Here is a 22,145-nt window from a genome sequence, read left to right on the forward strand (position 1 = left end):
GCCTGGGCAGAGCACTCTTTAGAGAACTACCTGGAGACACAAGAAATTTCTGGATATGGAGAAAAAGCGGGGGAAGATGGTGACTTCCAGCAAAACGATCTGGCTTCCTTTCACCTTTTCACATCCCCTAGGCATTTTGGAGAATTTTACTGGCCTGAAAATGTAGGTTAAATTTTTTGTTAAACATTTCAGGACAGAGTTGTTCTTGCATGTCTAAACATGCAATTTGTGTTATATACCTGGGATTTTTAATGTACGTTTTCAGGCAGGGACCCTTTTCTATGATGTTAATAAAAAAAGTTAGGTACTCAGAAATTTCAAGCAAAAGTTGAAAATGTAAGTTCCTGGTCTTTAACCCAGTGGGAACTCCAAGAAACATGTTTTTAAATTATTGTTATCTTACCACCACTTTGCCACTTTTGATTTTTCCTTTCAGTCTTTCTCCTATGTATTTATATTTTATATGTTGTTAAGCTTGCACTGTATGTTCTATGGGCTATATTTTTTCTTAACCTGTTGTCATAAGTGTTTCTCTTTTATATTTTTCATAGTCATCATTTAAAATAATTGCATTATCTACCTGTCTATCTATCATCTATGTATCTATCCCATTATACATAAGACTTCTGATTATTTCCTTAAGTTAGATTTCTAGACTAGAAATAAAATTAACAAGTATTTTAAAGCCTGTTGATATGGCTTCCTGAACCAACTTCCTGAATAACCCTCTAGTTTAATGTGTTGGTTACAGTCTAATCTTGTGGTTAAGCATGGGCTCACGTCACGGGGAAGCAGACTTGAGTTCTAATCCTGCTACTTTTCAGCTGTCTCATCTTGGGCCTCTAACCCTCAATCCCTCATCTGTAATGTGGGGATAGCAATGCTTGCCTTATAGGCTTGTTGTATGCATTAAATAAAAGAATACATGTGAAACCCTTCACCCAGAATCTGGCCCATCTCAAGTGTACTAGTTGCTTCCCAGACTGAACAGGTGCAGCACATGAAAGTTCCTGGGCCAGGAATTGAACCCATGCCACAGCAGGGAGCCAAGCCACTGCAGTGACAATGCAGGATCCGTAACCTACTGCGCCACAAGAGAACTCCTACTGTTCTCACCTCCACTGCTAACAGGTGGTCACCAGTCCTGCCCAGGCTCGGCTCACTTGGTGTCGGTGCAACCTGACAGCTCCCAGCTGCCCTCACTTCCTGCCTGGGGCTTCTCTGACACCTGCAGTGGGTGCCCCAGTGTATGCAGCTCAGAAGTCTGAGAGATTTAATGTCCTGCAGGCCAGTCCTTGACCACTGGGGGAATCCTGGCCCCTCTCTTCCTCAGGAGGATGGTTCTGAGAAGTGTTTGATAAAGCTTCCCAGGAGCTGCTACGGCATCAAGTGAGCTGTTGCCCCAGGCGGTGGTCACTTCTGTCCCATAGCCTAGGATTGGGTTTCTCTGCTCTCAAGCCTCACCCCCTTCCCAAATAAACCACCAGCATGTGAACCTTTGTCTCAGACTCTACTACTGGGAAAACCCCGGCTAAGATAGTAGGCCTCTGTAAATGTTAGCTTTGGTAATATTGTAAAGTAGGATAATTTTATATTTCTCTCATGTAGCATATTCTACAGGAAATTCAGTTGCCTGAATATTTCTGAGACTTTCTAGAAATCCTCAGGTGGCCCAGGTTTCATTATTTCTGCTACTCCTCCTGCCTTCTCTACATCACTACTCTGTGCTACTCCGGCCTTTTGGGGTTGACTTTTGCTCAAACTCTGAATACACAGGCTCCCCTCTCACCAGGTACCCTTAACCAGGGCTTTGGAGGTGACAGAGATTGCTTATTAAAGACCCATGGGATACTCTGACTCCACTCAATAAGGATATTCCCCTTTTTCTTGGAAAAGGGAATGAACAATCTGTGGCTATTAAGAAAATGATACTAAAGTCTGTGTGTCCTTTCCCAGAAGATCCATCATGCATATTTTAATAAGGGATGAGAACAAATAAAAGTTTCTGGAGGCAAAGGAGACAGTTGATTTATTTTCCCCCTTTGAGAGGGTAGCTCGAGAGACCAGGCTTTTGTTCTCATTGTCACATAAGTAACCTCAGATCCATCCTCAACATTCCTATCACTCCCCTGGGCTTCTGTGCTAACTGCATCATTTCCTGAGGGGCTGACTGGAACGAGTTATAACTGCCCTTTCCCTCTACACTTCCACCAGAGTTGCCCTCTGAAAACAAAAATGGTTATTGCACTCTGTGACTTAAAGCCTATCAATGGGTCCTTACCGTTCACAAAGTGAATGGTCTCTCCATGGACCCCTGGGTCCCTTATGATCCTGTGTCTGTCTTCTTGCCAGCATATCGTTCTCCACTTCTGCTCCTTACCCTGCACCTAAGCCTCAGGCTCTCAGCATCAGCATCACTTGTGAGCTTCTCAGAAATGCAGATTTGTGGGCCTACTTCAGACCTATTCCATCAGAAGCTCTGCGGGTGAGGCTCAGCAGTCTGTACTTTAATGAACTCTCCAGGTGACTATGCATGCTAAGGTTTGAGAACCACCCACCTTAGCAAAGCAGAACTGGCCTTGACCCTCACCAAGGTATCTGGAAATTCCTACCATTCCCTCAAGAGTCAGTTTATCATCACCTCTTCCACAAAGCCTTCTCTGCCTTTACCCAACAGCATCTACCGCTCCCTCCTTGGTGTCGACATGACACCTCCACCGTAAAGTACAATGTGCTGTTTTGCAATTAGTGCAGTTTACTTGTCCATTTCTCTGAGTAGATCATGAGATGTTTGAGAGAATAGAAACTCTCCAAAAGCTTGCTTTAACTTTGATCCTTTGTCTGTCTTATACACCATTCCCCCAAAGACACAGACACACACACACACAGACACAGACACACAGACACACACACAGACACACACAGACACACACACACACACACACTTTAGCTTCTATGAGAAAGATCACAGGATAGAATACAATGCCACTGTTTAAAGTTCACTGGCTATTTCTACCAACTGGAATCTCTCCCTTTTCCCACCATGAGGTGGTAAAGCCAGTTTTGCTCCAGATTTCCAAGGTATAGATCTACCCTTAGGTCTTGAGAAAAGGGGGCTTGTTGTCAGAAAATGGCAGCTCTAGATAAGTAATTTCCTGTTTGTCTAGGCCCTGGACTCCCTTTTTAAAATCAGTCAATTGAGGCTGTAGCTGATCATGTTTTCTCTTCAATCTTAGGGATACAAAGACTCTTAGTAAAACTTAAGTTACTTAAAGAAAGCTTGGAGTTGCCTTTTTACAGGCCCTAGTCTATATAGTCTAGGAGCAGATGCTTGATTCTCTTCTGTCTATCTAGTCTAAGAGTCAGCCTTGGACTAGAGGCAGTTCTGCTGCGGACCCAGAAAAGGGTGGTCCAAGAAGAGCCAGGGCAGGTGGAGGAGCAAAGGCCCTGCCTTCCTCTCATAATGTCTCTGCAGCTATACAGAGCTTGGGTAGTGGCTTCCAGTGTGGCAACCTGGACGGAGGTTTGCTGTGTCTGTCTGGAGAGATAGATATGTCTCAGATGTGTGGCACGACTTCCAGTCGGTTCTCATTCTGTTTCCTTTACCTAGACAGCTCTAGTGACTAAGACAGTGCCCAATATACAGCAGATCTGAAATAAAGCATGGCTAAACTTTTACAATTCTGAATACCATATTTTGTGGGTACTATAGTACATAAATTCATTTACCATATTTCCTGCAGTTTGGATTGGATCCTAGACTTTCATGAAAAATCTTAATATAAAAAGAAGAGAAGGAAGCCACCTGCAGCTGCATCACAGTTTTTCTCCAGGCCAGAAGCTTTCCTATAAACCATTTGATGAAGTAGCAGATGGCAAAGTTACAACCTTTGTGGCTCTAAGACTTAATAGAAACCACGATCAACTACAGTAATGGACTGTCTTGTAACCCGCATTGATGCTTTTATTATGCTCTGATGGGCTTGCCACTTGTTCTGCCTCTTTGTTAATTATGACCAAAATCCCCATCATTATACATTTTGAACAATAAATCTTTGGCCAATATCCTTTAGATATAATTTGTGTAACCGACTACCCTCTTTTGAGTATTACTTTAAGAACTGAAAAGGGGGAAGGAGATGACACTGACAAATCCAGGGCATTTCTGAATAAGCATGAATTGGATTATAATAGGCTGCAATGAGAGAGCGAGAGTGTGCTGGAAGACTTGATATTCAGCAGAGTTCATCTGGGTCCTGACAGTCAGGAATTCTGGGCTATGGACTCTCTCCATTAAAACTCCGAATTTATGCCCGTAATGGGCCGACTAAGGATTGATGTGATTATCGTCGTATCAGTGGAGGGATGTGATTATCACCTCATCTTCTTCAGGCTGATCTTTAGAACCCAAGAGCCACCTATTCCGTTTCTGTGGGACCCTGCCTGGATGTGGGCCCCCTCACATGTAAGGCGCGTGAATGAAAGCCCCTCTGGTAGAAGGTACCCGAGATTAATAGTAAAGCTTGTCTTTTGTCAGGTATTATAATCAGGAAGATGAAGGTTTCCTCTGTAACACAGTTTCTGCTTCTCCTTCCAAGATGCTGCAATTATAGGCCGGGACGGAGGATGAGAACATGAATAATGGAGGTGCCCAGCATTAGCACAACACTCCATTCATCACTGCCGAAGGGCAGAGTGGAGCCCTCAAAACAATCCTGGGAAGAGGGAAAGGGAGGGGAGTGCAGGTTCCTCAGGACCGTGATTTACCACCTCAGGAGCAGATGGGAGCGCCTCCACATTAGAAGGGGCCACATGTTTTGAACTCTAAAATCTATAATGATATTTGTAATGTGACCATTATGTGGGATTGATTCATCACACGCGACTGACATGTGGCTCTTTTCCAGGCGGGCATTCGATTTCACATGTGTGTGCTCTCTATTGGGGGGCCGTTTATATCCCTAACTTTGAGTTGAAACTGTTCTCAGACTCATCATTCACAGCAAAGCGGTTTCTTATTTATTACAGGTACTCTGTCCCCTCCTTTAATTGAGGCATGATTACATCACAACATTGGTTTGAGGTTTGAGGTTTGTTCACAGAAAGGCTGTGAACCTGATTTGTGTTTTTTTTCCCAGTCAACGGAGGATATTCTGGAGAACAGAGGATTGAAGACCTCACATTTATTCAGGTTAGAATCAATGTGAAAGTCTTAACTTTGGAAAGCGTAAAGGCAATTTAATTTCAACTATGTCCCTGGTTAGGGACAGTGAGGTGAAATAGTACCCAATCTCCTGGGAGAGGCTGGTATGATTTTTGTGCCCTTATCAGGCTTCCTTGGGCTCAGGTGGTCCTAGGGAGCAGTAAGAAATCAAGAAGTCCCAGGGTCTTGGTCAACACTGTAAGACAGGGGATGTGGTCCTGACAGTGGGCAGAAAGAAGAGCTGTGACTAGGGGTCTACCAGATGGCCCAGAGCAGACCCCCAAGTCCATGGGCCACAGGAATGGGTCTAGGCATACCACCTTGAGATCTGGAATGGCTGCTCTACTTCCTGTCCCTGCCACATTGGACCTGGGCTGTACCTGGGAGGGGACGGGAAGGCAAAATCAGAGGAACAAGGTAGGGGTGACCTCCTGTGAAGTTTTTGCTGAAAGGCTCTGTTGTGGAACAATGCCCCAGAAATAGGAAGAAGGGGCTACTCTGACCAACTGACCAAGGATTAAAGAAGTCTGTGCCATTGCAGGCAGTGGGGGATGGGAAAGGATGGAAAACCACAGAGAGTGAATTCTCCACCCTATCAAGAAGGACAAGACGCATCCTCAGATGGTGAGGGTTGCCCACTGGCTGTCTCTGTACCTCGGGTGGGCTGGCACAGCTAAGACCCAGATCTGTCTCAATTCCTAGGCTCCTTAGTTATGTGCAGAGGCACACAAACCTGACTGGGGTGTCTTTCTGTCTTCTGTGTCCAGCTCAGGAGATTGTGGAAGATAGTTACCCAATAGGTGATTTTGTCTCACAGACTTAATGACTGCCAGCTTATTTTTCTTATTTTGGTTTCTTTGAGCTGGGAGGGTTAAAATGGTGAGAAAGCTAAGCATGGCAGCGCGAATGAAGGTAAATTAGGGCTAGAAAAAGCCTCATTTTCTGTTTACGAGAAGTCTTCTTTCTTTTCTGTTGTCTGCTGAGACCCAGAAGCTGCTCTTTTTGGTGGGCATGGAGCCTTTTGTTTCTTTTGGTTTCTGTGCTGTGTGACTCAGACCTGGATGGAGCTGAAACCTGACATAAAGCAGCAGCAATAGGCTGAGTCACATATGCTGTTTCTCAGGCTTCCCCTGATAGTACCTTGTTTGGAGAGAATTATAACTGAAAGGGAAACATATTCCCTCTGGCCAGAAACTTGGCTTAGAAATGCTTATTTGGAGAGGCTCTTTTCTGTTTGCCATTTAAATAAATCCACTGATATAAATCAATATTTGTGAGTATTAAGGAAGACCAAGTAAACAAAGCCCTACATATTTCTTGCAAACAGAACCACTGTTGAGGTTTCCGTGGGGGAACTGAGGAGTGGGATTGGGGATCATCATTTCCTGCACAGAGAAGATTAACTGTTTCATTAGTTTTAATGCAAATATATTTTTCTTTCAAAACAGTGATTAGTTGAATCTGGTCAAATTTGTGCCCCTTCTTAGACAGATGAAGCATCGAGACTATTAGGTACAAATAATAGCACTGGGAGTAGATTAGCTCTCATCTCATCTCCAGATAAATCTGGATAGAATTATAAAAAAGGAGAAAAGCAGCTCCCGACCTTCAGAAACTGGCAGCACACTTACAGGTTAAGTGTTCTCCTGTTGGACATAAACAATCTCATAGAACATTGACATGTTACTGTGCTGAAGTGAGAGAAAAAAACAAATGAGGGGACTCGAAACTTTTGCCGGTAAACAGACAAAAGCAAACCACAAAAATAGCAAATGTCCCCCCGTCTTAGCCAGTTGGAGTGACTATCACAGCCCTCAATTCATACCTTATAGATAAGATTTATGAAGAGTCTAGTCTAGACCGACCCTTCTTTCCTGATGGCATCTGTTCTATCGCAAAGTGCTCAGCCCTCCCCAGAGCACCTACCCCTTGCCCAGCTTCTAGAATGAATCCTTTCTCTTACTGAGCTGTCCCATGTCCCCATAGTGTGTGTCCTCCCTCACCGCAATAAGCCCAACTCTTTTAACTATAGGTGTGTTCCTGGTGATCTTTGGCTAGAAGATGTTGATACTATTCCCTGAGTTCTCAACAGCCAATCCCAGCATCCCTTCTTTCCTGGAAACAGAACCAAGATGTCCTGGAAACTGTCCTGTTCTCCAAAGAGGTCAGCCTCACTCTGAACCCAGGATGCCTCATGATTAGTCTTTGCAAATGTTAGCTTTAGGGATAGGCATGGGAACCAAATCTGGTCAGTGTGACCTGGGGGGAAATGGATTTATTGTGTTGTCTTTTACCACAAATACATATATATTTTTATTTTTAGTGATATTTATTATTTCCTTTCTAATTTTATAAGCAATACATATTCATTGCAGACATAGAACTACATAAAAGCCTAACTTAAAAATTAACAATCACTCTAATCCCCATCTCCCCAGAGGTCATTATCATTAGCATTTTGATGTATTTCCTTCCAGTGTCTACGTATTTTTTTAACTGAAATATAATTGACTTACATCACTATGTTAGTTCCAGTTACACAGCATAGCGATTTGGTGTTTCCGTACCTTAGAAAATGATCATCATGATATGTCTAGTTAACATCTGTCACCATGCAAAGATATTACAATATCATTGGCTATATCCCCCACACTGTACATTTCATTTCTGTGACTCACTTATTTTGTTAGTGGAAATTTGTACCTTTTAATCTCCCTGACCTATTTTACTCATTCCCCAACCCTCCTCCCCTCTAGCAACCACTGTTTGTTCTCTGTATCTGAGTCTATAATGTTTTGTTATGTTTGTTCATTTGTTTTGTTTTTTATTCAATTTTTATCTTTTATTTTTTAATTTTTAAATGATTTTTATTTTTTCCATTATAGCTGGTTTACATTGTTCTGTCAGTTTTCTACTGTATAGCAAAGTGACTCAGTCACACATACATATATACATTCTTTTTCTCACATTATCCTCCATCATGCTCCATCATAAGTGACAAGATATAGTTCCCAGTGATATACAGCAGGATCTCATTGCTTATCCAAAGGCAATAGTTTGCATGTATTAACCCCAGATTCCCAGTCCATCCCCCTTCTTCCCTCTCCCCCTTGGCAACCACAAGTCTGTTCTCCATGTCCATGAGTTTCTTTTCTGTGGGAAGGTTCATTTGTGCCTTATATTAGATTCAAGATATAAGTGATATCATATGGTATTTGTCTTTCTCTTTCTTACTTTCTTCACTCAGTGTGAGAGTCTCTAGTTCTATCCATGTTGCTGCAAATGACATTATTTTGTTCTTTTTTATGGTTGAGTAGTATTCCATTGTGTATATATATCACATCCTCTTAATCCATTCATCTGTTGATGGACATTTATGTTGTTTCCATGTCTTGGCTATTTTGAATAGTGCTGCAGTGAATATAGAGGTGCATGTATCTTCTGCAAGGAAAATTTTGTCTGGGTATATGCCCAAGAGTGTGATTGGTAGTTCTACGTATAGTTTTCTAAGGTATTTCCATACTGTTCTCCATAGTGGATGTGTGGTAGTTCTATGTATAGTTTTCTAAGGTATCTCTATACTGTTCTTCATAGTGGTTGTACCAATTTATATTCCAACCAGCAGTGTAGGAGGGTTCCCTTTTCTCCATACCCTCGCCAGCATTTGTTATTCATGGACTTGTTAATGATGGCCATTCTGAGTGGTGTGAGGTGGTATCTCATAGTAATTTTGATTTGCATTTCTCTAAGAATCAGTGATGTGTGAGGTGGTATCTCATAGTAGTTTTGATTTGCATTTCTCTAATAATCAGTGATGTTGAACATTTTTTCATGTGCTTGTTGGCCCTCTGTATAGCTTCCTTGGAGAAATGTCTATTCAGGTCTTTTGCTCACTTTTCCATTGGGTTGTTGGCTTTTTTGCTGTTGAGTTATATGAGTTGTTTGTATATTTTAGAGATTAAGCCCTTGTCAGCTGCATCGTTTGAAACTATTTTCTCCCATTCTGTAAGTTGTCTTTTTGTTTTCTTTTTGGTTTCCTTTTCTGTGTAAAAACTTGTCATTTTGATTAGGTCCCATTGGTTTATTTTTGCTTTTATTTCTGTTGCCTTGGGAGACTGAACTGAAAAAACATTTGTAAGGTTGATGTCAGAGAATGTCTTGTCTTTGTTCTCTTCTAGGAGTTTGATGGTGTCTTTAAGTCTTTAAGCCATTTTAAGTTTATTTTCATGCGTGGTGTGAGGGTATGTTCTAGTTTCACTGATTTACATGCAGCTATCCAGTTTTCCCAGCACCACTTGCTGAAAAGACTCTTTTCCTCATTTTATATTCTTGCCTCCTTTGTTGAAGAGTAATTATTTTTTAAAATTAAATTTTTTTTTTGCCACATTCACGGCTTGTGGAAGTTACCAGGGCCAGGGATTGAACCTGAGCCACAGCAATGACAATACCAAATCCTTAACTGCTAAGCCACCAGGAAACTCCTGATTTGTGTTTTAGATTCCACATATAAATGATATCATTTGTCTTTCTCTGATTTATTTCACTTAGCATAATCCATGTTGTAACAAATGGCAAGATTTCATTTCTTTTTATGGCTCAGAAATACTATTTTTTTAACTCAGTGAATTTTATTACACTTATAGTTGTGCAATGACCATCACAAGGAAATACATATTTTTAATGAATATGTAACTTTTTAAAATGAATATATAACATTTAAATTGTTGAAAGTCCTTATTTTTTTTGGAAATCTAAAACACTTTACTTGGGAGTTCCCGTCGTGGTGCAGTGGTTAACGAATCTGACTAGGAACCATGAGGTTGTGGGTTCGATCCCTGCCCTTGCTCAGTGGGTTAAGGATCCGGCGTTGCCGTGAGCTGTGGTGTAGGTTGCAGACGCGGCTTGGATCCTGTGTTGCTGTGGCTCTGGCATAGGCTGGCGGTAACAGCTCCGATTAGACCCCTAGCCTGGGAACCTCCATATGCTGTGGGAGCAGCCCAAGAAATGGCAAAAAGACAAAATAAAATAAAATAAAATAAAAATAAAAAAATAAAAAATAAAATACTTTACTTATGGCACAGGGTAGGACCTGAGAAACTTAGTGTGATTTTACCTTCTGCCTCTCCTACCATTAATTGCATCCTCAGATAATAAAACATAATATAATATTTTAGATCCACATTATTACTGCTTAATTTTTTATGTCCTGTAGCTTTTTTCAGGATTGTTTGTGTTGTATGTCTTGTTTGATTGAACATTTTCAAAATAATATGTCTTTTTCCTTTCCTTTTTCCCTCACTTTATTCTTTCATTCTTTTCTTTTTTTCTCTCTCTCTTCCTTTTGTCTCTTTTCTCCTCCTTCTCCTACTTGTTATGTGGCTCACCAGCATTTCTTTATATTTTCTTTTTCTTTTCTTTCTTTCTTTTTTTTTTTTTTTTTTTTTTTTTTTTGTCTTTTTGCCTTTTCTTGAGCTGCTCCTGTGGCATATGGAGGTTCCCAGGCTAGGGGTCAAATTGGAGCTGTAGCCACCGGCCTACGCCAGAGCCACAGCAATGTGGGATCCGAGCTGCGTCTGTGACTCACACCACAGCTCACGGCAACGCCGGATCATTAACCCGCTGAGCAAGGGCAGGGATCAAACTTGCAACCTCATGGTTCCTAGTCGGATTGGTTAACCACTGTGCCACGACGGGAACTACTAGATGTACTCTTTCAGCAGATATTTTCTTCACTTTAAAAAATTGAATTAGAGGAGTTCCCTTCATGGTGCAATGGAAGTGAATCCACCTAGGAACCATGAGGTTGCAAGTTCCATCCTTGGCCTTGCTCAGTGGTTTAAGGATCTGGTGTTGCTGTGAGCCGTGGTGTAGGTTGCAGATGTGGCTCGAATATGGCATTGCTGTGGCTGTGGCATAGGCCAGCAGCTGCAGCTCTGCTTCAGCCCCTAGCCTGGGAAACTCCATATGCCTTGGGTGTGTCCCTAAAAAAAAAAAAAGCAAAAGAAATTGAATTAGAAATTATAGCCAGGAGTTCCCACTGTTGCTCAGTGGGTTAAGAACCTAACATAGTGTCCATGAGGATGCAGGTTGGATTCCTGGCCTCATTCAGGTGGTTATGGATCCAGTGTTGCTGCAAGCTGCAGTATAGGTTGCAGATGCAGCTCTGATCCAGTGTTGCTGTGGCTGTGGCATAGGCCAGCAGCTGCAGCTCTGATTCAACCCCTAACCTGGGAACCTCCATATGCCATAGGTATGACCATAAAAAAAAAGTTATAGCCAAACATATGGGTGATTTAATAAAAAGGATTTTATGTGACTACAAAGTGTGATATACATTCACGTGAAGGGTTTTGGTAGTGTATTAAAAGGTTGGCAGGTGAATGAGCAGTTACATGTTTTCACCTGAAATGCTTAACATATGTGTATTCATTTACGATTTTTGCTGTGACAAATTACCAAAAATAGTGGCTTAAAACAGCACAAATTTATTATCTTACAAGGTCTGTAGTTCACAAGTCTGAAACAGGTCTTGCTGGGCTAAATTCAAAGTGTCAGCAGGGCACTTTCCTTCTGGAGGTTCTAGGAGAGAATCCAATCCCTTGCTTTTCCCATCTTTTAGAGGACTCCTACACTCCCCAGCTTGTAGCTCCATTCCACCATCTTCAAATACAGTAATATCAGACTGAATCCTTCTCAGGTTTTCAGCTCTCTGCTTGTTCCTCTTTAAGGACCCTTAGTGCATTGGGCCCTCCAGGCTAATCAAGGATGCTCTTCCTATGTTAAAACCATCTGATTAACAACCTTAATTCCATCTGCAATCTTAGTTCCTATTTGCCAATGCAATGTAGCGTGTTCACAGGTTCTGGGAGTTAGGATCAGGAGATGTTTTGGAGGCTATTGTTTTGTTTACTGTACTATATATTATTAATTCTTAAAATCTCTCCATATTTCTGTTCTTTTTAAAATGAACCCATGAATCTCTGGTCCTAATTGCATCACATAAGGGAATATGACAACTACCTTTGAGGTAGGATAATTACCTCATCTAGGTGAGCACCTTGGAAAATGTCAGGAAGTAGGAACCCAGTTTTTCTGGCTTCACTGGGAATACTTTTTGATCCCTCCCACTCAAGAGAACTAGAATACTGAAATGTGGGAGGCAGAAGGAACATTTAATTATAAAAATATATGAACAGGATCATCTCCTCATTGTTAGATGGGATGCTGCCCTATTCATGAATCACTGAAGGAAGCCAATTCTTCAGATCTACTCCATTGAATTTCATTTATTTAACACTGCAAAGGTCTGCTTCTTCCAATAATGGTAGTTACTCCCTCTTGCCCTTCCCCTTCCCCACCCCCTGCAAATAAAAAAAAGGATACAAACAGAATTCCCTGGTGGCTCAGTGGGTTAAGGATCTGCATTGTCACTGCTGTGGCATGGGTTTGATCCTTGGCCCAGGAACTGCTGTATGCCACGGGTGAGGCCAAAAAGAAAAAGGATACTAACTTATCCTATTTAAAATACTTATTAGAGGATGGTTTTAAAGTAGATCAAGCAGAATTCAATGAATCATGGCATGAACAAGGTATCGAGGACATTGGTCCCCACTTTTATGCAGCTTTAGTGGAAAAGACACTCCATGAATGGCATTAAGCATCACAGTCCCTGGTAGAGGATTCAGGGAGGTGGTCAGGAGAAGCACACTTTAGGAGCACCTGTGAGACAGCTACCCTGTCTAAGAAGGGCCGATTGACACAGGGTCAGGAAGAGCTTCTGCTTGTGGAGGCCGATCCTGAGAATGTCTTATCAGATCTCATAGTCCTAACTGAATGTTCAGGTTGATGTGGCCTGGGTGCAATGGTTTACAGTGTAGTTTGGGGTTATATTGGTGTATGATATATGAGTGATATAAAGGTCAAAATATAATTAAAGCATCAAGTCCTTGGCTTGAAACTTCTTATCCCTCATAAAGGCAGCTAAACAAGTCTTATCACTGGACATAAGTGCAGTGGACATGCATTATACAGGCAGGTATAGCTCCAGTAGAGAACAAAGCAGTACCTGCCTCAGTGAGGGCCAGTTTTCTCCTTTTTTTTTTTCCCTTTTTAGGGCTGTACCTGTGGCATATGGAAGTTCCCAGGCTAGGGGTCAAATTGGAGCTACAGTTGCCAGCCACAGCCATGGTCACAGCAATTCTGGATCTTAGCTGCATCTGTGGCCTACACTACAGCTCACGGCAATGCCAGATCCTTAACCCACCGAGCGAGGCCAGGGATTGAACCCGCATCCTCATGGATATTAGTTAGGTTATTAACCTGCTGAGCCACAACAGGAACTCCATTTGTCTCCTTCTCTGCAGTTTGTTCTTAAAAAGTCTTTGACCTCTTTATTCCAAACTTACCTCCTCCAAAACTGAAGAATAGTCTCCAGGAGCTCCTGGCTCCTGCACTAAAAGGATGGAATCTCATGGTCAGACTTCAGGTTGCCTAGAGTGTCCATGTTCTCTCAGGGCCTCAGGAGGCTGAGTGGCAACCTTGCCTTCCTCACTCTTGAGCAGCTTATCTTCTGAGTATCTGAACATCTCCTGGGTAAGAGACGAGTACCAGGTCAGTGCTAGAGGCCTGAAAAGACCAAGAAAAGAAAGCAGCTGCATTTATTTGAGGAACAGTGATGAACACTAGAAGCAGCACATGCTTTGTTACGAAGAGGTTAGTTATATAAACAGAAAATTATGTAGCATAGCAACAATATAAAAAATTAAAGGTAAACAGAATAAATGAAAAATAAGGCTCTTTTTATGAAGAATAACAAAAACAATACTTTCAGGAATTTAATTTCTTAGCTATGGCTCTCTGTGTCTCTTTTCCTTTCTCTCTTCTTTCTTCCCTCATTTTCCCTATCTCTTGACTGGCTGCTTTTATGAGAAAATTCCAGCTGCAAAGAATCCCCTCAAACCCTGAAGAGATTATTGTAGTATTCAGTTAGCAATACTGAGCTGTTTACCTGTTTTTCACATTAAGGTCTATTGTCTAGGCTCACTGAACCAGAGCAAACAGCAGTCGCATGGTTCAAGTGTTGGTGTAAGAGCAACAAAAGCTATGGAATACAAATTCTGATTGCCAGGGAGACTGTGTGTTCCAAGGTTTCATTCTGTCACTTGGAATCAAGACTACAGTCTATGCTTGGATAGTTCCCAGAGCCTCACAGGCAGCTCCCTCCTGGTGCTCTGGAGTCTAGCTGCAAATGGGAGGTGCATGCAGAGTATTCTCATGTCCATTTTTTCAGAATTTCTTAGGTGCCACACAAAACTTCTTTCTTTCATCAGCCAAAACAAAACAACCCAAAAACTCACTTGTTTTTTCAGGAAAATTACTTCCTTTTGGCCTCCCAGCATTGCACCAGACATCTGGATTTCAGTGTGGGCCCACTTGTTATTAATAAAACATTTATCATGCTCACACGCGTATGGATTTCGTATCATTTTGGTTTACTGCGGAAGCAAAAGACTGCCCTTGAATTACAGGCTTCATATGAAGTATGAAAGGTATGTTAATGACCTTTCCCTTAGTCACTTTTGTTTTGTTTTGTTTTGCTTTGCTTTTTAGGGCCACACCATGGCATATGGAAGTTCCCAGGCTAGGAGTCGAATTCGAGCTACAGATACTGGCCTACACCATAGCCACAGCAACTTGGGATCCAAGCCGCATCTGCAACCTACACCACAGTTCATGGCAACACCAGATCCTTAATCCAATGAGCAAGGCCAGGGGTCGAACCCACAACCTCATGGGTCCTAGTCGTATTCGTTTCTGTTGCACCATGACAGGAACTCCCACTTAGTCAGTTGTCATATGGGCAGGGTTTGGTTTATGGTTTGGGAAATATTGAGAGTACTAGTTATGGTGATTTAAAAATTTTTTTAATTAAAATATAGTTTATTTACAATGTTCCTTCAATTTCCACTGTATAGCAAAGTGATCCAGCCACCCATACAAACTTATTTTTATTTTCATTTTCCATCATGTTCTTACCCAAGAGACTAGATACAGTTCTTACCCAAGAGACTAGATACAGTTTCCTGTGCTGTACAGCAGGACCCCATCACCCATCTGTTCTAAATGTAACAGTCTACATCCACCAACCCCAAACTCCCCGTCAGGTTCCCTCTCTCCCTGATTCCCCCTGACAAATGCAAGCCTGCCCTCCTGTCCTCAACGTCTATGATCTGTTTCTGTTTTGTATACAGGTCATTTGTGCCATATTTTAGATTCCACATGTAAGTGATATCATATGGCGTTTGTCCTTCTCTTTCTAACTTCACTTAGCATGTGTCATTGGATTTTCTGCCTCTATTGAGATGATCATATCATTTTTATCTTTCAGTTTGTTGATGTGGTGTATCAGGTTGATAGATTTGCAGATTATGAAGAATCCTTGCAACCCTGGGGTAAATCCTACTTGATCGTGGTGTATGAGCTTTTTAATACATATTTATATGTGATTTGCTAATATTTTATTGAAGATTTTTGCATCTATGTTCATCAGAGACATTGGCCTGTAATGTTCTTTTTTTGTGTTATCTTTTGTTTTGGTATCAGGGTGATGGGGGCTTCATAGAATGAGCTTGGGCGTGTTCCTTCCTCTGCAAAGTTTTTGAGGAGCTTCAGAAGAAGAGGTATTAACTCTTCTCTGAATGTTTGATAGAATTCATAGTTATGGTGATTTTAAATGACACTTAGTGGTTTTCTGAGCAGGACCCATCTGGCAGATTGAAGATTTCAGCATATGAGTCATTGCATATTTGGTGTCACTTGATAGATTAGGACTGTAACTAGCATTCCCATCACTCAAAGGCCCTGGTTTTCTATTAGTCCATTGTGTTTGGCAGTAGGTCTCAGAGCAGATGTTTTCTTTTAGGCCTTGATACGTGTGCAGTAGGAGGAGCAAGGTAAATCTAGCCTTCCATGTGGATCTTCATGGTTCTTGGTCCAGATAAAAACAGACCAAGTACTTGTGGAAAGCAATGAGGGTAAAGTTCATTTGAGTGAGTGAAAAATGAATACGTAAGCTATTACAGTAAAACTACAATAAAAAGGGTGATGGAATTCTCAGCAGGGGAAAGTTGATATTTTGGAAACTTTTGTCTGTGTTTCCATTTGATTTACCAGAAGGCTCCTTATCTTGCATGCATAGGATTTTATCACTCACGTGCCATTTCTCTGAATCTGGTACCCTTGGTGCCAAAACCACACAGAATGCATTTAAGATAGAGTCTGACCTGTGTTTAACAATCAAGTATTAGTTTATTTGAGAGTGCTCTCAATGCCATGACACAAGGCTCTCCTTATGGTCTTTGGTCACTTGTGTCATCTTATTTAAAAATTGACAGTCTGCATGAGCATATCTCTTGTTTAGCTATTCTTTTTTTTTTTTTTTTTGTCTTTTGGGGCCGCACCAGTGGCATATGGAGGTTCTCAGGCTAGGGATCAAATTAGAGCTATAGCTACAACTGCCGGCCTACACCATAGCCACAGCAATGCAGGATCCAAGCCAAGTCTGCTACCTACACTATAGCTCACTGCAACACCAGATCCTTAACCCACTAAGCAAGGCCAGGGATCGAACCTCCATGCTCATGGATACCAGTCGGGTTTGTTAACCACTGAGCCATGACGGGAACTCCATTGTTTAGCTATTCCAATAGTCCTAAGAGGCAGTGAGTGCTGGTGGTAGTATTCTTTTGTGGTAAATTAGGGGTCTGTCATGACCTGTGAAGTCTCTGAAATTTTACCCTCTGTGCAAAGTGACAAGCTAGCCTGTTATGTTCTCTGGATACTGGCAGCAGACACAAATGAATTTACTTGCAGAACAGAAACAGACTCACAGATTTTTCAAACATACTATGGTTACCTAAGGGGACAGGTGGTGGGGGGAGGGATGGACTGGTGGTTGGGATTGGCATATGCACAATGAGGTGTAGGGAATGACTGGCCAATGGGGATTTGCTGTTTAGCACAGAGACCTCTACCCAGTATTCTGTGATAATCTATGTGGGAAAAGAACCTGAAAAATAATGGATGTGTGTATATGTATAACTGAATCACTTTGTTGTACAGCGGAAATTATCACGACCTTGTAAATCAACTGTACTTCAGTAAAAGTTTAAAAAATGAAACAGCTACCACAACAAACAACAAACAACAAAACAAAAACCCCTTCTAGGTCAGAGACAAAGGCAGCACAGCAAACATCATGAGAATGATGTTGGCTTCATTTCTCCATCCCTCCCCCTCCCCGAGTCCCATGGGATGACAGAGATGGACCCAGACAGGTACTTCTTGCAGTGGGTTGTGTCACAGTAGAGGAATTTACTGTTCTTATAGTGAGCGAGAAGCAAACTTGCTCTTTGGGTGGCGGCATTACCTGATGCTTCAAAATTGCTTGCTGCAGAAACAACCTGAGAAAATGGCCCAGATAAAGAGCCCCCAGGGGCTTCCATTCTTGGCACAGCTAGAAAGAATGTGGAGGGTTATTCAGGGCCCATGGGGATCATTTCTCTCAAAAGTCAGGGCTGAGCGAATAATGCTCAAAGCCCAGGTTTTCTGATGCTAGATTCAGTGCTTTTTCATTAACGTTAATTATTGTTAATACGCTAATACCAAACTGAATACTAAACACCAATACCAATAATTTATGGAACATTAACCTTACATCAGAGACTGTGGGTGCTAATTTAGATACATTATCTCTTAATCTTGTCACATCCCTAGAGAGTAGGTACCATGTTCTCTTTTAAAAATTAAAAAAAAGGAGGCCCAATTAATTACGTTTCTGTGTTCACACAGATAGAAAATAGTAGACTCCAAAGCTCATACTGTTTTCAGAGGCCTAGATGGTTGCTTTTGTGGATATAAATTTCGTGGCACAAGAAATTCTCTATATCCAGCTGTTTGCTTCACAGCCTTGCCAATCCTTGAAACCTTCACTGTTAGAGATTTGGTCTTCTAATTTAAGAACCTGTTTCTTGGAAGGGGTAACAGTGTCACATCAGTCATTATATACTTTAGAACAGAAAAGTTGAAAAGGTGCTCTTTCATGTTCATAAATGTTGATGTAGTGGAGGGCAGACAAAATGCGAGGATATAGGTGTTGTTTTGGGAAGAGGAGGCCACAGCAAGGAGAGAGGTCCAAGATTGAAAGAAGGTTGTGGGAAAAATAGGAGCAGTGACCACCACAACATTTGGACAGCGTGCATTACACTTCAATTTGTTGTGTTAAATGGCTGTATGTTGACATGAAGAACCCACCAGGACTTGAAAATCACAATATAGCTGATTCTGACTGTTACAAATCTCTCCTGGTATAGAAGTAGCTCTATAGCCCCGTGGGTATGGGCTTTGGAGCTAGAGGGTCTGAGCTGAATCCTAACTCATCCAATTGCTTGTTTGTGGAATTAAAAAAAAAATGATACAAATGGGAGTTCCTATCATAGCTCAGTGGAAACAAACCCAGCTAGTATCCACAGGGACACGGATTCAATCCCTGGCCTTGCTCAGTGGCTTGAGGATCTGGCATTGCTGTGAGCTGTGATGTAGGTTGCAGACATGGCTCGGATCTGGCATTTGCTGTGGCTGTGGTGCCAGTGGGCAGCTATTGCTCCCATTCAACACCTAGCCTGGAAACCATATGCCACAGGTGTGGCTCTAAAAAAGACAACAGCAAAAACAGTGATACAAATGCACTTATATGCAAAATAGAAATAGACCCACAGACATAGAAAAAAATAAATATATGGTTACCAAAGGGGAAAGAGGTGGGATAAGGGATAAACTAGGAGTTTGGGATTAACATATACACACTACTATATTTAAAATAGATAACCATATAAGACCTACTGTGTAACACAAGGAACATTACTCAATATTTTGTAATAACCTATAATGGAAAAGAATCTGAAAAAAAATGTATGTGTAACTGAATCACTTAACTCTACTGCAGAAACCAATACAATATTGTAAATGTTCTTTGTCGTTTTTTCCTTGCCATATTCATTTTAATTGAAATTTAAATATTAAGAACATTAAAACTTTGCCATATGTGGGAACATGTTTTTCCCTGTTTTGTTTTTTCTAGTGTGCAGAGGGAAGAAAAGAACACATTGAGAGAGAAGCAGGTGAGAGACGGTGCAGGCCTGGGAAGAGATAACAAGACTGCCTGTAAGATAGCTGTAATTCTTATCCCTATTATACAGATGAGGGAAAGGAAGCTTAGAGATCTGAAAAATTTGGAAATATCAGAGGCAGCCAGTAAGTCTGTGGATTGCAGATTTCTCATGCCTATAATAACTTTGAGGATAGTGATTGGAGAGGAGTGGGTCTGACATGATTAGATTTATCTTTATTTATTACTATATTGTATTATTATAGTAGATATAATTGCTAATATTTATTACTTTTTCTGTTTGAAAAACATCAATTAAAGAAAGTGTAGTGGGTGTAGTAAATACTTAAAACATGTCTGAATCCTGGTTTAATTGAAAAAATATGTATTTTGCCATCAGTGTGTGGAGTGTTTTGTAAATGTCAGTTAGATCCTACTAGTTGGTGGTTCTGTTAGCACCCTCTATGTCCTTACTGATTGTATTTAATGGTTCTATTAAATGTTGAGAGAAGAGTGTTAAAATCTCCAATATAATTGTGGGTTTATCTATTTTTCCTTTTAGTTCTATCAGTTCTTGTTTTGCTTATTTCGCAGCTCTGTTTTGGTGCATACATATTTAGAATTTCTCTCTTGGGTGGATTGACCCTTTATCATTATGTGATGTTCCAATTTGTCCCTGGTAATTTTCTTTGTTCTAAAGCTTACTTTTTATGATATTAATATAGACACTCTTGCTTTCTTTTGATTAATGCTTGATATATCTTTTTCTATCACTATGTTTCATCGGTTATAGTTGAGTGATTTTTTTTTAAAAGAGCACAGGAGTTGGGTCATTTTTGTTGTTATCCATTCTGTCGCTCTTTTTTTTTTTTTTCACCTTTAAATGTTTTACTGAAGTACAGTTGGTTTACAATGTGATAATTTCTGCATACAACAAAGTGATTCAGCACACTCAGAACCATTCCTTTTTTTTGGTCTTTTTAGGGCTGCATCCATGGCATATGGAAGTTCCCAAGCTAGGGGTTGAATTGGAGCTGTAGCTGCTGGCCTACACCACAGCCATGGCAACACCAAATCCAAGCCATGTCTGTGACCTACACCACAGCTCATTGGCAACGCTGGATCCTTAACGCACTAAGAGGTCAGGGATCGACCCATGTCCTCATGGATACTAGTTAGGTTCCTGTGCCACTGAGCCACTAGAGGAACTCCCTCCCTTCTTTTTGTTTTGTTTTGTTTTAAAGGGCTGCACCTGCAGCATGTGGAAGATCCCAGGCTAGAGGTTAAATTGGAGCTGTAGCTGCTGGCTTATACTACAGCCTCTTGTAGAGGAGGTATGTTGGCAATGAATTTCCTTAGTTTTGGTCTGAAAGATATTTGTTTTTCCTTCATTTTAGAAAGATATTTTTGCTGGATAAAACATTCTGGCTTGACAGTTTTTTTTTTCTGTCACCATTTAAATAGTATTGTCTTCTAACTTGGATATTTCTGGTAAGAAGTTTGCTGTAATTCTTATTTTCATTGCTCTGTATATAATGCTTCTTTTATCTCTGGCTATTTTTAAGAACTTCTTGTTGTCTTCGTTCTTAGAAGTTTGAATATGATAGGCCTATATTTAAAAAAATTACCATGCTTGCTGTTCTCTGAACTTCTTGAATATGCTGTTTCATAACTATCATTAATTTGGAAAATGCTTGTCCTTTATTTCTTCAAATATGTTCTTCTGGGCCTTTCTTTCCTTTTTGTCCTTTGCATATTGTTCAACAGCTCTTGGATGTTCTATTAAATTTTTTTTTTCATTCCTTTTTTTCTTGTTATATTTCTGTTTGGGTAATTTCTCTTGCCTTTTCTTCAAGTCTGTTCTTTCAAGTATCAAGTCTACTGATGAGCAGTTGAGGGCATTCTTTATCTCTGTTACTGTTTTATTTCTAGCATCTCTCTGATGAAATTGCCCCTCTGATCTTAGATGTCTTCTACTTTTTAAATTAGGACTTTTAACCTATTAATTTATTTTAAATTCTCTGCCCAATAGTTCTGATGTCTGGGGCAGAAACTAGATTTTGCATTGGGTTTTAAGCTGTGCTCAGACTTGCTTATCACAATGTAAGTTTATACAGAACCATCACGAACCAGCAAGCTCAGCTGGCCAGCTTGTTGGGAGTAAAATAGAAATAATGAAACAGAAGAAACATTTTGATACTCTCTTTGTTAGGATTTTATTCTCACTAGGACACTTAAATGTGGTAAATGTAATTCCACAATTATAAATTCATAATCTTTCAGCACAAGAGCTTTATCCCTCCTCTAACTTTTAAATAAGTGTTCTAAACATTAAGTATATATATTTTTTCTTTTTAGGGATGCATATGGAAGTTCCCAGGCTAGGGGCTGAATCAATTACAGCTGCTGGCCTACACCACAGCCACAACAACTCAAGATCTGAGCCTACGCCACAGCTCATGGCAACACCAGATCCCTAGCCCACTGAGGGAGGCCAGGGATTGAACCTGCAACCTCATGGATACTGGTTGGATTTGTTTCCACTGTGCCACGATAGGAACTCCCTTAAGTACAATTTTTTAAGGAGCGTATTAGAGGTTCTTTTTGACCTAATTTGTTAAGAATGTTTCTTTTTTTCTTTCATAATTTTCTGGGACTGGTTTCTATAGGTAATATGTCTTTAGAAAATCCTTCTAAGACTCCAGCACATGGCTCGATAACTAAATCAAGATTTTTTTTTCAAAATACAGTGGTGTTTTTAGTTTCTGAAACAGTTGC

This window comes from Sus scrofa, chromosome 10 (assembly GCF_054392235.1).
Source record: "Sus scrofa isolate SSC_HxYL_T2T_F1_AM1 chromosome 10, Sscrofa_HxYL_maternal_Yorkshire_Landrace_v2.0, whole genome shotgun sequence".
NCBI classification, from domain to species: Eukaryota; Metazoa; Chordata; class Mammalia; order Artiodactyla; family Suidae; genus Sus; species Sus scrofa.